Genomic DNA, 15,311 nt, shown 5'->3' with positions numbered 1-15,311 from the left:
TCTCATGGCTCACACTACATCTTCCTTCATACCACAAACCTACCACATTACAACCTACTTAGCAATATCATAACTTACTGGTGCACACCTGAAATTAATGGTTATAAATGACCATAATTTTTAAACGGGTGGACCGGTAAGCCAGCGGAAGGCCTCGGTCAGATGACCAAAAGCTCCAAAGGCGGGTCATCATCTGACTAAGACCCGAGTCAGGAAACATTTGTCCTGTTTCCTGACGAACCTTACCTAACCTAACCTAACCTAACCTAACCTAACCTAACCTAACCTAACCAGTAAGTTATGATATAAGGTATAATAAGCATGACTGGCAATACACATTTTCACTTGATCAGGAAACAGACGTGATGACTCTGCAACATGTGTAATACCTGTTGGTTCATGAAAGCTCTTTGAGACAGAGAGACAAGCACAGAGAGGCAGGAAGACAGAGGCACACTCTTGGCTAACACCACAATTTCCAGGTTAAGACCATAAGCTCGTGTCAGGGATTCCGTCCTATTGGCTTACACCACATCCTCCTAGTTTACACAACAAATTTTTAGTTTACTTCACAACCCCTTTGGTTTACAATTTTATGGTTTACTCATTATATTAGTTTACACAACAACGTTGTGGTTTACATTGCAACCACAATCACCTTGTTCACACCACAACCTCCTTGTTCACACCACAACCTCCTTGTTCACACAACAACCTCCTTGTTCACACAACAACCTCCTTGTTCACACAACAACCTCCTTGTTCACACCACGACCTCCTTGTTCACACAACAACCTCCTTGTTCACATCACAACCTCCTTGTTCACACCACGACCTCCTTGTTCACACCACGACCTCCTTGTTCACACCACGACCTCCTTGTTCACACAACAACCTCCTTGTTCACACCACGACCTCCTTGTTCACACCACGACCTCCTTGTTCACACAACAACCTCCTTGTTCACACAACAACCTCCTTGTTCACACAACCTCCTTGTTCACACAACAACCTCCTTGTTCACACAACAACCTCCTTGTTCACACAACCTCCTTGTTCACACAACAACCTCCTTGTTCACACAACCTCCTTGTTCACACAACAACCTCCTTGTTCACACAACAACCTCCTTGTTCACACCACAACATCCTTGTTCACACAACAACCTCCTTGTTCACACAACAACCTCCTTGTTCACACAACAACCTCCTTGTTCACACCGCAACCTCCTTGTTCACACCACGACCTCCGACTCACACCACAACCTCCTTGTTCACACCACAACCTCCGACTCACATCACAACCTCCGACTCACATCACAACCTCCGACTCACACCACAACCTCCGACTTACACCTCTACCTTCTCCCATTCCAGGCAAAAGTCTCCTAAAATTCTCATTGCAGCGAATTACGATTTTCTTAGTGCAGCTTCCACTATCCTCCTTTCCTCAGGCGACCCTCGACTGTGTGCCAATTTCCCAGAGATGCATTTAGCTCCCCTTTACCTCTCCTCTGTGGCTCTTATCTTAACTTGCTTCAACCTTCTTCATTCTCCCCTCACACAAAAACTCGGTCTTGTTCAACAGCATTCATAACTAAATTCTTCCCAATTCTTTCCTTCTCTCCTTGCTCTACTCATTCCTCGTCTCTCCTTCTAACTCTTCTTTTATTCGTCCGTCATTTCCTCTGCTAAACCTCTATGTTGATAAATATTTTTCAAAGCGGATGTTTTCCACAGTTTCGAAGAGATTTTCTTATGAAGACTTCTTTAGATTCATAACACATTTCTAATTACTAACGTTGTACAGTGCATGTCTTTCAGTGTTTATACAATGAGATGTATATTTCAGTGAGTAAATGCACTACGTAATGTGTTTTTTTTCAGAGTATCGATACTGAGGGGTGTACATCTCCATAAATATATACAAAGTTTATTTTAATCTCGATTTTGGGAAGAAGCGTGTTCTTACCAGTAGTGAGCAAGTAGCATGCAGCCTGGCTTGCCTTGTAAGTAGTCATAGACGCTAAGACGTTGTGTAGTTTTAAAAATAGGTTGGATAAATACATGAGTGGGTGTGGATGGGTGTGTGTTGGACCTGACTAGCTTGTGCTACTAGGTCGGATGCACTGCTCCTCCCTTAAGTGACGTGTCTGACCTCACTAGGTCAAGGCCTTGGCTTAAGCCAGTGGGAGAATTGGAGCTGCCTTGCATAGGCCGGTAGGCCTGCTGCAGTGTTCCTTCTTATGTTCTTAAATCCAATTTCAAAAGTAAATGAAAAAATATACCATTAAGCTTCTCTGCTCTTTTACCCCCATCCCCCTCTTTTATCTTTCTAGTTTTTCCACCAACTTCTTTCTCTACCGTCTCTCTTTCCAACGCTAGCTTTCTTTGTTAGGTAAGACACATATGCAACAGTTAGGTATCTTTATTTCGAAACGTTTCGCCTACACAGTAGGCTTCTTCAGTCGAGTACAGGAAAGTTGATAGAAGCAGAAAATACTTGAAGACGATGTAATCAGTCCATCACCCTTAAAGTTTTGAGGTGGTCAGTCCCTTTAAGGGTGATGGACTGATTACATCGTCTTCAAGTATTTTCTGCTTCTATCAACTTTCCTGTACTCGACTGAAGAAGCCTACTATGTAGGCGAAACGTTTCGAAATAAAGATACCTAACTGTTGCATATGTGTCTTACCTAACAACCTGTCGGTATTTTATACCATTTTAATGTTCAAGCTAGCTTTCTTTCTTCCTCATACTCTTATATACTCTTCCTATGTCTCTTACATTCTCTCCTCACTCATGCTCTTTATTGAGTTTAATTCCTTTACTCTAATTCTCATCACATCTCAACTTTCTATTTCTCTTTCTATCTTTGCCTTTTATTGCTCCTCATTATTTCCCTTCCCCTTAATCTTTTTCTCCTTCACTTTCACCTTTTCATTTGCTCACGTTCTTCCTCTTTCACCCTCCCTAACTTCATCTTTTTCCCTACATCATCTGCCTCTCTGCTTGGTCTAGCCTGTGAGGGAAGTCTGTTCTGCAGTACTCGACCTTCTCTTAATGAAACCTATAGAAGCCTTTCTCAGTCAAAGACAATAGACGTCTTCCCTCCCTCTAATCCTTCCTTGGTCCCTCCCTCCCTTCCATCTTCCCCTCTTTCCCTTTTCTCCCTCCCTTTATTTCTCCCTCTTTCTCTCCCCTTACCTCCCTCCCTTCTTTTTCCCTCACGCATGAGATATAAATACAGGAAGGAGCAGCTGCGTGGTTCACGGAACAGAGTCAGACGTGCGCGTGATTAAGGATTTTTTTTTTTTGAGGGTGTTGCTGAAGCCTACGCGACCTGTGACTCCACTATACCTGGGCAAAGTGAGAGAACATAATATTTATTTATATTCTCGGTTACTTTTGTTTACCAGTTTCGATTTCCGAAGACCGAGTGTTTCGCAGTTTGAAAAAATCTAAAAGGTTTTCGTACGTTTGACTGTTGAGTGAGATAATCAGTAGTGAATAAATGTGATCGCTTATGTAAACATGTAAAATGGATGTTACATACACAGTAAACATCTCAAGAGCTGCTTCCCCTCGTAATGAACTAATTCGTTTAGTCACACACTACCACATATTCACAAACACACACACACACACACACACACACACACACACACACACACACACACACACACACACACACACACACACACACACACAAAACCGAGCATATTGACTGAGGCGAAAATCTGCCGAATAACCTCAACGGCAAACGTGTGTCTGGAAAGTTTAAGATTAATTTTCAGGAATACCAACAAAGAGTCATTCCTGACACACCATAATACAAATTTCAGACCCGTCTTAAAGTACCAGTAACAGCACTAGAATGGGAACCACACTTGATGAAGCATTTTACAAACTTGAAACAAGAAAAGATATTGACTAAGAGACTAGGCCCAGAGTTATGGGTTATGAGCTATGCAGAGACACTTAAAATGCCATAACTCATGACATAAGGAAAGAAAAACATCAGACTGACATGAAAATGACATGGAAAATATTGTTAAGGTGGATGGGGATTTGCTGTTTCAGAAATGATATACAGAGGCGCATCAGAAAGTGAAATAATCAGATGAGTCACAGGACTGTCAAGAAATATTTCTTCAGCCTCAGAGTGGGCAGGAAGTAGAATACCTGGGAAGAAAATTGGTTGCGGCGTGATCCACATAGAGCTCGAAGAATGTATAGGAATCACGAAGCCAAGATAGCGTGAACCCACGTTTAGATAGGTTTGCCAGGACGGGTCCTGGCCCAGGTATTTTCCATGTGCTGGTGACCCGGCAGTGCCTCCTGAAGGAGTGTCGGAGTTTGTACAAGTGATGTACCGTTGAAAGCCTTTTGGCGGGGGCAGCCCTACTACAAGTGCACGATGAGTCTTTCTCAGGTCAAGTGGAGTACGGCTTACAGCCTTAGGACGTGGTCAGCCCTATGACAAAGGTGCGGTGAGACATCTTTAGGTAAGGCAGATTACAATTTACAGCCCTACGGCGGGGGCAGCCCTATAACAAAGGTGTAGTGAACCTTCTTCGTGACTAGTGTTGCACCGTTTACCGCACTATGAAAAGAGCACTGTTAGTCTTCAACACAAGTGGTGTCAGGGCCGGTGTTCTCACTGATACAAGGCTCTCAACTCCCAAAAACTCTGCTCCATATGAGCCATTCCTGACACTCGGACTGCGGCTCGAGGTGTGTTGAACAACATCTGACGTCTGAGAGAAGTGAGAGTGAACCAATCCATGTAATCACAAATAGACGATTACACACAGACACACGCAAGCGCGTTACGCCGATTAGAACGGACGGCAGCAACCCATGTTGGAAAAAAAAAACAGGCGGTTGTGTCTGTTGTGATGAAAGCGTGTGAAGATTATATGTGAGAGGTGTACCGAGAAAATACGAAGAAAAAATACATATGGAACATTATCTTGAGGAAAGAAATGTATCTGAAATACTGAAATAAATTGAAGAACACAATAATTTATTCCTCCTTGCCCTATACACGAAATAATTCCCTATCTTCATCAACATTTAACAATTCCTCAAAATATTCCTTTCATCTTCCCAATACCTCTAACTCTCCATTTAATAACTCTCCTCTCCAATTTTTAACTGACAAATCCATTTGTTCTCTAATTGTTAATCTCACTCCAAAACTTTTTCTTATTTTCAACAAAATTTGTTGATAACATCTCACCCACTCTCTCATTTGCTCTCTTTTTACATTGCTTCACCACTCTCTTAACCTCTCTCTTTTTCTCCATATACTCTTCCCTCCTTGCATCACTTCTACTTTGTAAAAACTTCTCATATGCTAACTTTTTCTCCCTTACTACTCTCTTTACATCATCATTCCACCAATCGCTCCTCTTCCCTCCTGCACCCACTTTCCTGTAACCACAAACTTTTGCTGAACACTCTAACACTACATTTTTAAACCTACCCCATACCTCTTCGAAATAAAGTGATCTGATATATCTGTGGCCCCTCTATAAACATGATTATCATTTACACCTGGCAGAAATACATTCAAATACATACTCCAGATTTAATCCCATTTATTTCCCCCCACTGAAACTCTCCTACCCCCTTCAGCTTTGTTTCGCTTAGAGCCAGGACATGGAACATTATCTTGAGGAAAGAAATGTATCTGAAATACTGAAATAAATTGAAGAACACAATAATTAAATAATCTGTTGTAATAAAGTTGGTAGAATTACCGACAATATGTAAAGTAAAAGGACACAAGTGCAACTAATGTGACATTTTATTGTGGCAACGTTTCGCTCTCCAGGAGCTTTATCAAGCCGTTACAAACAGTACACGGACACAGAGGGTATATATAGGCTCAGAGTGAGGTGCAATACTAGTGATAGTAGTAGTAGTAGTAGTAGTAGTAGTAGAAGTAATACAATATGTAGAACAATTAACTTGCACAAGAGTAAACGATATAAAGGCTATTACTTGGGAAACATAAAAATTTGGTTAGACAAATATTTCTATTGGAGACTGGATAGAGAAGGCCTGTTTCAGATCATTAATTCTCCACGCACCATCACCACTCCCAACAAAGTTATGATTCTTCCCAACAGCCAGGCTGCATTGAACGTTTCTAAAGTACTTTCACAAGCTAACACGAGTCGCCATCGCTTCCAGCACTTCGATAAAGGATCTAACCAGAACGAAATCCAAGCACCCCAAACCAGTCAACGCAGGGATTTACACTATACCCTGTGGAGGCTGCGACAAGATTTATGTATTTGAAACAGCAAGAAACCTCGACACCCGCCTCAATGAACACATTTATGCATGTAGGAACGATAACTTGAACAACGCCTGTGTACAACACCGAAATTCCACCAATCATCTCATGAAGTTCAGGGACGCCCAACTAGTGATCAAAGAAACTAATTTCCGCAGACGCAAGTGCCTTGAATCTTCACTAATAGCTGTTTCTAATACAATTAAACAAAACAAAGGCAGCTTCACCATCTCTGAAGTCTAACAAGAATCCTCCTGAAAACAGTAAATCCTGCCATCATATAGCCTCTCCTGTTAATACTACACAAGCACATTACAGAGAATGAACATTGAAACAGGCTGCCTCTATCCAGCCTCCAATAGAAATATTTGTCTAACCAAATTTTTATGTTTCCCAAGTAATAGCCTTTATATCGTTTACTCTTGTGCAAGTTGATTGTTCTACATATTGTGTTACTTCTATTACTACTACTATCACTATCACTAGTATTGCACCTCACTCTGAGCCTATATATACCCTCTGTGTCCATGTATTGTCTGTAACGGCTTGATAAAGCTCCTGGAGAGCGAAACGTTGCCACAGTAAAATGTCACATTAGTTGCACTTGTGTCCTTTTACTTTTCAAATAATCTGTTGCTTACATCATGGAAGAGGCCACTTGAAGACAATCAAAACTAAACAAAGATGATCAAAACTGAACAAAGGCGACCAAAACTGAACAAAGTCAGAAAAGGCAAGAAGGCTTAACAGAAATTACGTAAAGACAGTGCGACTTTAAAAAAGTAAATATGAGTTTTGAAGGCTTCCTTACAGCTGATGAACAAGATGTTAAGTGAGCAACTGAGATAATGAGAAAAAGAAAATGACAGATATGGAACTGGTTAAAAATAGGATAATATCGAAAAGGAAATTAAAAGTTTAGTAGTAATATACTAAAATATAACAGAGACTATTTAAGAAGAATTAGAGAAGCAGGTTTTATTTAAATAAAACCTTATACAAGGAGAAAAGAAAAACCGAAAGAAAGAAAAATAAAGAAAAAATTAAAATTAGTTTTTGTATAATTCCCTCGAGACAAGACGGAGATTGGACAACAATTGGGGTTAGCTAAAGCATGTATTGCTAGAACCGATATTAGTCAAGATTTAGAAATTGAGACTACATATATAACCACGTTACTTATAGAAGCTGTTAAGACAGCAATGTTGATAAGGAAATAAAATCATGAATAGACAGAAGCAAAGAAACAGAAGAACACGTGAATGAGTTGACAAAAATAGTTGATTTCCTCATGAACAAATTGTGGAAATTATACTAATAATATATTGAAAATATAATTTTATTATTAAAGATTCGCCGGTATTCTCCCGGCCCGGGCCTTTTCCAAGTGGTGGCCCGGCCTTGGCTCCCTCTTTAGGGAGTGTCTGAGACCTAAATCTCCCATGGGAGGAGGCACAAGTACCTCCTCATCTTTGGGACCAACTGTCCCCAGGCCTAGCCACAAGCTAGGCCTCTCTGGTCTGCCATCCCCGCCCCAAGGGCGGCAAATGGGAATGACAGTCTTATGAGCTAAAGGCTCGGGCTCAGGCACCTACCCTACCCTAGAAGGGTTAGGCATGGTGTCGATCTGAAAATATAAGCATGTTTGCTCTATTCCATTTAATTTTATATCCGAGATTATAGATTAAACATCTTTTTATGTTAAATCAACATAATAGCCAATCCACAGAGAAATTCCTGGAACGCCAACTACATCCTATCATTTTCCTAAATTTCCCTCAAGGTAAATTATTTATTTTTAAACGTTACAGTGACAATAATACCATAGGTAATCATTCTGAGTTTTATGAAAAATGAAGAGACATTGTTTTTCAAGTTTCTCTCATTTTCATTTTTTCATTTTTTAACATTTTTCATAATTTTTTAAGAAGTAACATGATGCATTTTATTTATTTTCTAACGTTTTAATTTTAAATATTTTTTTAATCGTCTTGACTCATCCACATAATCGCAGTTTCCCATTAATAGCACTGTGAGTTGCCATTTCAAAAAACTAATTTATTTTTTTAGTCAATCATTCAACTTGTATGACATGATTCTGATACTTATTGCAACTTCCCGTTGCCACCAGGACAAGACGAAGCTATCAGGTCTCAGCCACATGGTGGACTACAGAGTGGACTGAAACCCACAGAATCTGTAGCTGTCAACGACATTACTTTGGACAATTGATCTGACATACCAGCTGAGCCATAAACGTTTAATATTTACTGAAAGTTGTGCTTAAATATGGTGCCTGGTAATATTGTCAGGTGCATAAATTCAGTCACGCTTCCCTATGTAATGAGTACCTAGGGGTTTCCCTAGGTACTCGTAGTGAGAAATCCCATTGTAAGACAGCAAAACACGAAATTTTGCCACAGCGAAAAGCATAGGAGCCTATATTTTCCAGGTGACAAGATCGTGGGTTTATTTAGCTCTAATTAGAAGTGTTTGATAACGGTATTTCATTGTTGAAAAAAAAAGAACATCGTCACTGAAATGTTTAATAAGCTCGTCTTCCATATCTTATTCTGTCAGATTTCCATGATGATTTTATCAGTGAATTATTAACGAACAGTAAATATATACGTGCGTATGATTTTTGTATTATAAATTGTCATTTACCGCCTTAAACAACAGAAAAATCAATATTTGTTTTGCTTCCTCGCCATAAAAACGCTGTGGATGTCGTCCATCATCATTAGTAGAGTGTGAGCACCCGACTCTCTCTCTCTCTCTTTAAACAGATTTAATTATTTATGCAGGAATTCCGCCCCACCTAATTCCATTTTATTCCATTAGTGAATTTCCTTCCATTTTCCAGCAATATTTCGCCCATGTTTACTTTTAAGAAGACTTTGGTGTTGCCGTTTTTACAAACCTAAGATCTGGACAGTGCGAACAGTTCCATTGTCCACTGATTATTTCACGGAAACGCTCAAATTTTCCTTCCATTATGTGATGTTGATGACACTCTTTTTAGAATTTGGCCGAACGGACATTTCACCGAACGGACGAAATGACATTCATCACCTAACCTAACTTAATTTTCCGTTCGGTGAAAAGTCCGTCGGCCATTTGTCCGGGAGCATTTAAAACATTAAGAAGTACCAGCTAAAATCACACTATAATACTACGTCTCTTCGCCATGCATTGCTAAAAAAAAGCCATATTTAAAAACTGACTGCAAAGTATGGCTTAAATGTCTGCAACTTTTTATTGCCCGAGTCTTCTCAAAGACTTGGACTATTGTTTCCACGTAAATGGTCAGACTCTAGTTGGTTCTCAGTACCGTCAACCTTGACTTCATTTTGCTCGTATCTACTTCTCTTATCTCTGGGGCTGATTTTTTTCAGTAATGCATTTATTAAAATTAACCATGATGGTTCAGCACAGAACAGCAATGGAGGAGGGATGAATAAAAGGAAGACTGGATAGGGAGAGAGAGAGAGAGAGAGAGAGAGAGAGAGAGAGAGAGAGAGAGAGAGAGGAGTGATAGAGGGAGAGGAAGAAATATAGAGAAAAAATAAACTAGGGATTAATGGGAAGAATATAGCCATGAACAATGTTGAAAAAATTAGTGCATTCATGTGTGAATTGAGAAGGAAGATAGATGGAGGAAGAGAAAAGAAGCAGAGAGGAGAGGAAGACTGAAATAAAATGCGTCTAGGAAATTTACACAGAAGAGATTTGTCTAATAAGAGAATGAAAAGGGGTTCCCTGCCTATTATAGGAAGAGAAGAGAATCTATTAAGGCTCCTGCTTAGTATGACGAATTTATGGTGCCGAAGAAGAGGCTGCACTGTAAATGTGGAAGTTGTAGTGCAGTCCACGAGGCTGCAGCGAGAACCATGGAGTTTCGGGGTGAGACTTGAGGTTGTGGTCTGAGTCTGGAGGATGTAGCATAAGCAGTTGGTTTTGGAGTAAACCATGTTGTTGTGGTGTTTGCCTGGAGGCTTTGGTTTGAGTAAAGTGTTTGCTGTGCAAGCCATAACGTTGAAGTTGGAGCGTTGAGGTTATGGAATGAGGCAGGAGACTGCCACAACCCAGGAAGCTGTGGTATGAGTCAGAAAAATACGTAAGGTGCCGTGAGGTTGTGATGTAAGTTAGGAAAATGTGGTGAGGCATGAGGTTATGGATAGTCATGCTGCGTGGCGAGGCAGGTGAATGAGGTGTGAGTCGGGCAGTCGTTGTGTGAGCTAGGAGGTACTGTTGTTAAACAGGTGGGTGTGGTGTTTCTGGTTGGGGTATGGGCTAGGAGGCTGCAGTATTAGCGTGGAGACTGTGAAATGATTCGGGAGATTACCGAGAGGAGGTTCACCTATTCAGAAGGGTAGATAGGAGAATGAATGAGGTGAGGGGAATAACAGGACGATAAACATAAAGATGGACTATAATGCAGCAAGAACATTGGGTGGACTGGTCCGATCTGAAGTGTGATAAGATGATCTTCTTGACAAAGATATTTAAAGGATGGAGCACAGAAATAGTGAAGTGTGTGTGTGTTATACCGACAAACTATGAGTCAGGGAGGCAGTGATGTGTTTTGGAAGTGAGGCAGTGTGAAATATCAAAGAGAAAATTATCGTGAATAAAATACAAAGTTTTGATGGCCTGTGGTCAAGACGTAATGTATGTTGGACGTGTCTGAGTGAAACTTTCCAATAATGTATTTGTGGTGCTGTTAAGTGCGGCAGCAGGTCGAGTTACGTCAAGAGGAAGTCCATCGAAGGTGTGCCTGTGTTGTAAAGTGTTGCAGAAGCCAGGTGGGAGTACAGCGAAGCTGAGGTTAGGGTACTGTTAAGTGTTGCGGAGAATTAAGCCAGGAGGGGGTCCAGCGAAGTTGAGGTTGAGATATTATTACGTATTACACACGCTTAAGTTAAGCCAGGCAGGAAACCATCGAAGCTGAGCTTGTAATGCTGTTAAGTGTAAAAGCAAGTCAAGCCAGACGGGAGCGTAGAAAAACCGTGCTTGAGATGTTAAGTGCCAAAGTATTAATCCTCGACCCTGTGAACCATCTAGGCAGAAAAGTCATAATAATAACGATATTGGTTAACATTCTGCTGCCACTATGTATCTCCTAGCTAAATTGTTGATAGTCAAGATACTGACCTTTCTGTAGCGGTCTCACGTTACACGCTGCTCATTTTTTGTTTGGCACAGTTCACTGCATGTATATGTAGAGCGAGTTTGTTTCACAACTGTCTGCGGGAAATGGGAAAGAATGTGGTACCTACCGGACTCTTTCAATGAGAACCTTTCGGTCACTCGACCTTAATCACTTTACGCCAATAAATGGTTTACAGAATCAACAAGTGTCTCATTTATCAGTTTAAATACATCAAGAGAGTGAGAAAAACGGGATATATAGAGGCATGAGAGCGTAGTAGTTATGGTGTGGTGGTATTAATAGAAACTGGTAGTGGCGGTAGTAGTACAGTATTAGTAATAGTAGCAGTGCAGTAGTAGAAATAGTCAAGCACAAGTAGTAGTAGTTATTGTTAAAAAAGTAGTAGTAGTAATAATAGTGGTAGTAATGATAGTGATAGTAGCAGTAGTAGTTATACTGATTAAAGTCGTAGTAGGAGGAGGAGTAGGTGAAGGCTCGCCAGTTTCACACTGTTGACAACTGATTCACATATATTAGCCATTTATTTCACGCTTTCCATTAATTGTCTACATCGGCTGTTTCAGGCGTTTCACTACCCCTTCATTTTCTCATAACTCCGCCTCTCATCCCGTCTAACTTCCTCATGTATGACCAGGTTAATCACGCGCATATTATCCCGGGTGATGAACATCTGCTGTAATTAAGCAGCTGACTGGTCAAGAACTGGGTTCCATCGCATTGCACTAATTGGTTTCCATCTCTTTGTCACGCCGAGAAATGGTTTAGTGGGGATCATTTCATAGATCTGCAGGTATTTAGGGCTAGCCGAGCCCAGTAGCTTCTAGCTAGTATATGATTAAAGCATAGGTACAGACTCTATATATATATATATATATATATATATATATATATATATATATATATATATATATATAAAATATAGGGAGGTACCACCTCTAGAACTGTCATGGGGACCCTCATCCTCAGAGAAAAGAATAAACTTGCTTCAGGGAAAACTCAAGATTCTCCCTGAAGCTGTTTGAGAATTTTCTCCTACCACCCCCTATATTATGTATGTATATTTTATTTAAAGACAAAATACATTGACGAAACATTCACAAAAATATGATACAAAGTAAAACAACATAGGTAACTCAGAGCTACATCTCGAATACTTCGTCCAGCTCCCCCGCGGTGGGCCGCGTGCCCAGAATGCTGCAGGCATTTCCTCTCTGGATCGCAACACTGAGTCTCTGAAAGAGGAAGCTGGTCGCCCTGTGGTCCTTTTCACCCAGCTTTTCACCCAGCTCTTTGAGGAACTTTAGAGCACACTTGCCCCATGCTCCAAGGGTCTCCGACCCTATTGGAATGAAGTTATAGCAAGGGGTAAGGTCTTCATATTTTCGGATCTTCTGGGTCTCCCTGTGGCTGGCAGCTCCACCCCCTTCCACTACAGAGTATGGCAAGTAGGTGTCTGCCAATGTGGCAGCACAGGTGTAGTCCCAGGCAATCTGCTTTCCATCCTTCCAGGGTAGCATAGTGGCTCCATCAGGACGCTTTTGACTTCCATCAGACCTCTGTACTTGGGGTTCCCGTTGAGCTGGGCAACGGGCTGTGGCGAGGCTTCTCTTTATTATGTCATTGATCTCCTCATGTCTGGCATACTTCCCTTCTGCTGTGTGACACACGAGACCATGGAGTCCGAATTGATCAGCTGTCGCCCTGCCGCAAATACACCTATGTTCGGTGAGGATGGGGGCGGCTAGGCGAAGAGCAACACCAATCCGAATGGCCTGTGGGTCGAGACGGGTGCCCAGGGAGGAATTGGGAACAGCTAACAGGAAATCTCCTGAGTGTGGTGCCTTCACTGCCAGGAGACGAGCTTTGTTCTTTCCTGAAGCATTGGAGAGCATTGTGTTGGCGATTTTTTCCATGATCGGTTTGTCCCAGTGGGACTGTTTGTGCTGTTTGGGAGGAGCTGGTCTACTGGAGGAGTCTGTAAGGGTGTCCCACCGAATTGCTGCTTCAGTAAACCTGGGGTCTTGAGCTCCTACCAAGTCTCTCAAGCGTTCGGGCACTATCTTCTTGACTAATGCACTGGAAGCCAAACACGAAGACAGAAAAGCAGGTAAAGCAACATGCGTTGCTTTACGCACCCCTATACCTCCCAGTCGCACTGGGAGGGTTGCCTGATCCCATTGCTCATCCTCTAGTGACAGGTTCAGTGCCTTCTTAAAAGTTGATCTCAGGTGTGCGTCATATTCATCGAGTGTTGGGTTGTCAAAAGAGGGTGCACACCTCAAGAAGTAAGTGAGTCTTGGCATAGTAAGACACCTTGTGAGGAGATACAGAGCATCATGGGCATCAAGATCGCTTATTCTCTCCTCCATTCTCATAAGGTCATTCAATTTGTCCCTGAGGACAGTATCGATGGCCTGGTGACCCAGCGGTGCCCCCAAGAGGGTACTGTTGGACGGAGTTGTAGTTGAGATTTCCGGGAGGATTCTTCGCACAGCATTGATTATTTCCTGGTTCGCTGTGATGATTTCACACTTAGAGGGATTGAGGATGAGTCCCAAGCCTTCTCCCTGTGTTTTCACCAGTTGTAGGTCCCCCACGAGGGACTCTTCAGTACCTGCCAGAGTGCCGTCATCCAGGTACCATATATTGAGCTCACTGCGTAGGCTGGAAGTTAGTTCTCTTACTGCCAAGCAGAAGAGAAGTGGAGCAAGTGGGTCACCCTGCTGAACACCCTCTGAATATATATATATATATATATATATATATGTCGTGCCGAATATGTAAAACTGGTCAATTAGCAAGAACTCATTTAAAATTAAGTCCTTTCTGAAATTTTCTCTTATAGGTTTAAAGATATATTTTTTCCATTAATGTTAATGTAAATTTTTCTAATTTTGCACCAAAAGAATCTTAGAAAACTTACCTAACCTTATTATAGCAAGAGTAATTTATTTTAGCCTAACCCAACTAAATATATTTTAGATTTATTTACAATAATTTAATACTAAACAAACACAGAGAAATATATTTTTTTCGTTTGGTTCAGAATGATTTTGGCGAAATTATTACATACACAAATTTTCGCTTGTCCTATATGGCAAGATGAGCGTTGCTATTTAAGCCAAGATCGCAAGTTCTGCCTATTCGGCACGACATTATATATATATATATATATATATATATATATATATATATATATATATATATATATATATATATATATATATATATATATAGATAGATAGATAGGTAGATGTGAAAAGTAGGTTATAGTAAGCATTTATGCACCTGAAGAAGAGAGAAGTGTAGAGGAGAGAGAGAGATTTTGGGAAATGTTGAGTGAGTGCTTGGGGAGTTTTGAACCAAGTGTGAGAGTACTTGTGGTTGGGGATCTCAATGCTAAAGTGGGTAAAAGTGTTGTGGAGGGAGTAGTAGGTAACTTTGGGGTGCCATGGGTAAATGAAAATGGGGAGCCTTTAATTGAGCTACGTGTAGAAAGAGGTTTGGTAATAAGTAATACATATTTTATGAAAAAGAGGATTAACAAGGTTATGATATAGCACGCATTGAAAGTAGTTTGTTAGATTATGTATTGGTGAATAAAAGGTTGATGGGTAGGCTTCAGGATGTACATGTTTATAAAGGGGCAACTGATATATCGGATCATTATTTAGTTGCAGCTACAGTTAGAGTAAGAGGTAGATGGGACGAAAGGAAAATGGAAATAAGAAGTGAGAGAGAGGTGAAGGTGTATAAACTAGGGGAGGAGGGATTGACAGAGAGCATGTGTAGTTCCTTTATATAAAGGGAAGGGGGGACAAAAGA

This window comes from Cherax quadricarinatus, chromosome 58 (assembly GCF_038502225.1).
Source record: "Cherax quadricarinatus isolate ZL_2023a chromosome 58, ASM3850222v1, whole genome shotgun sequence".
NCBI classification, from domain to species: Eukaryota; Metazoa; Arthropoda; class Malacostraca; order Decapoda; family Parastacidae; genus Cherax; species Cherax quadricarinatus.
Note: the sequence above shows the minus strand (reverse complement) of the source record.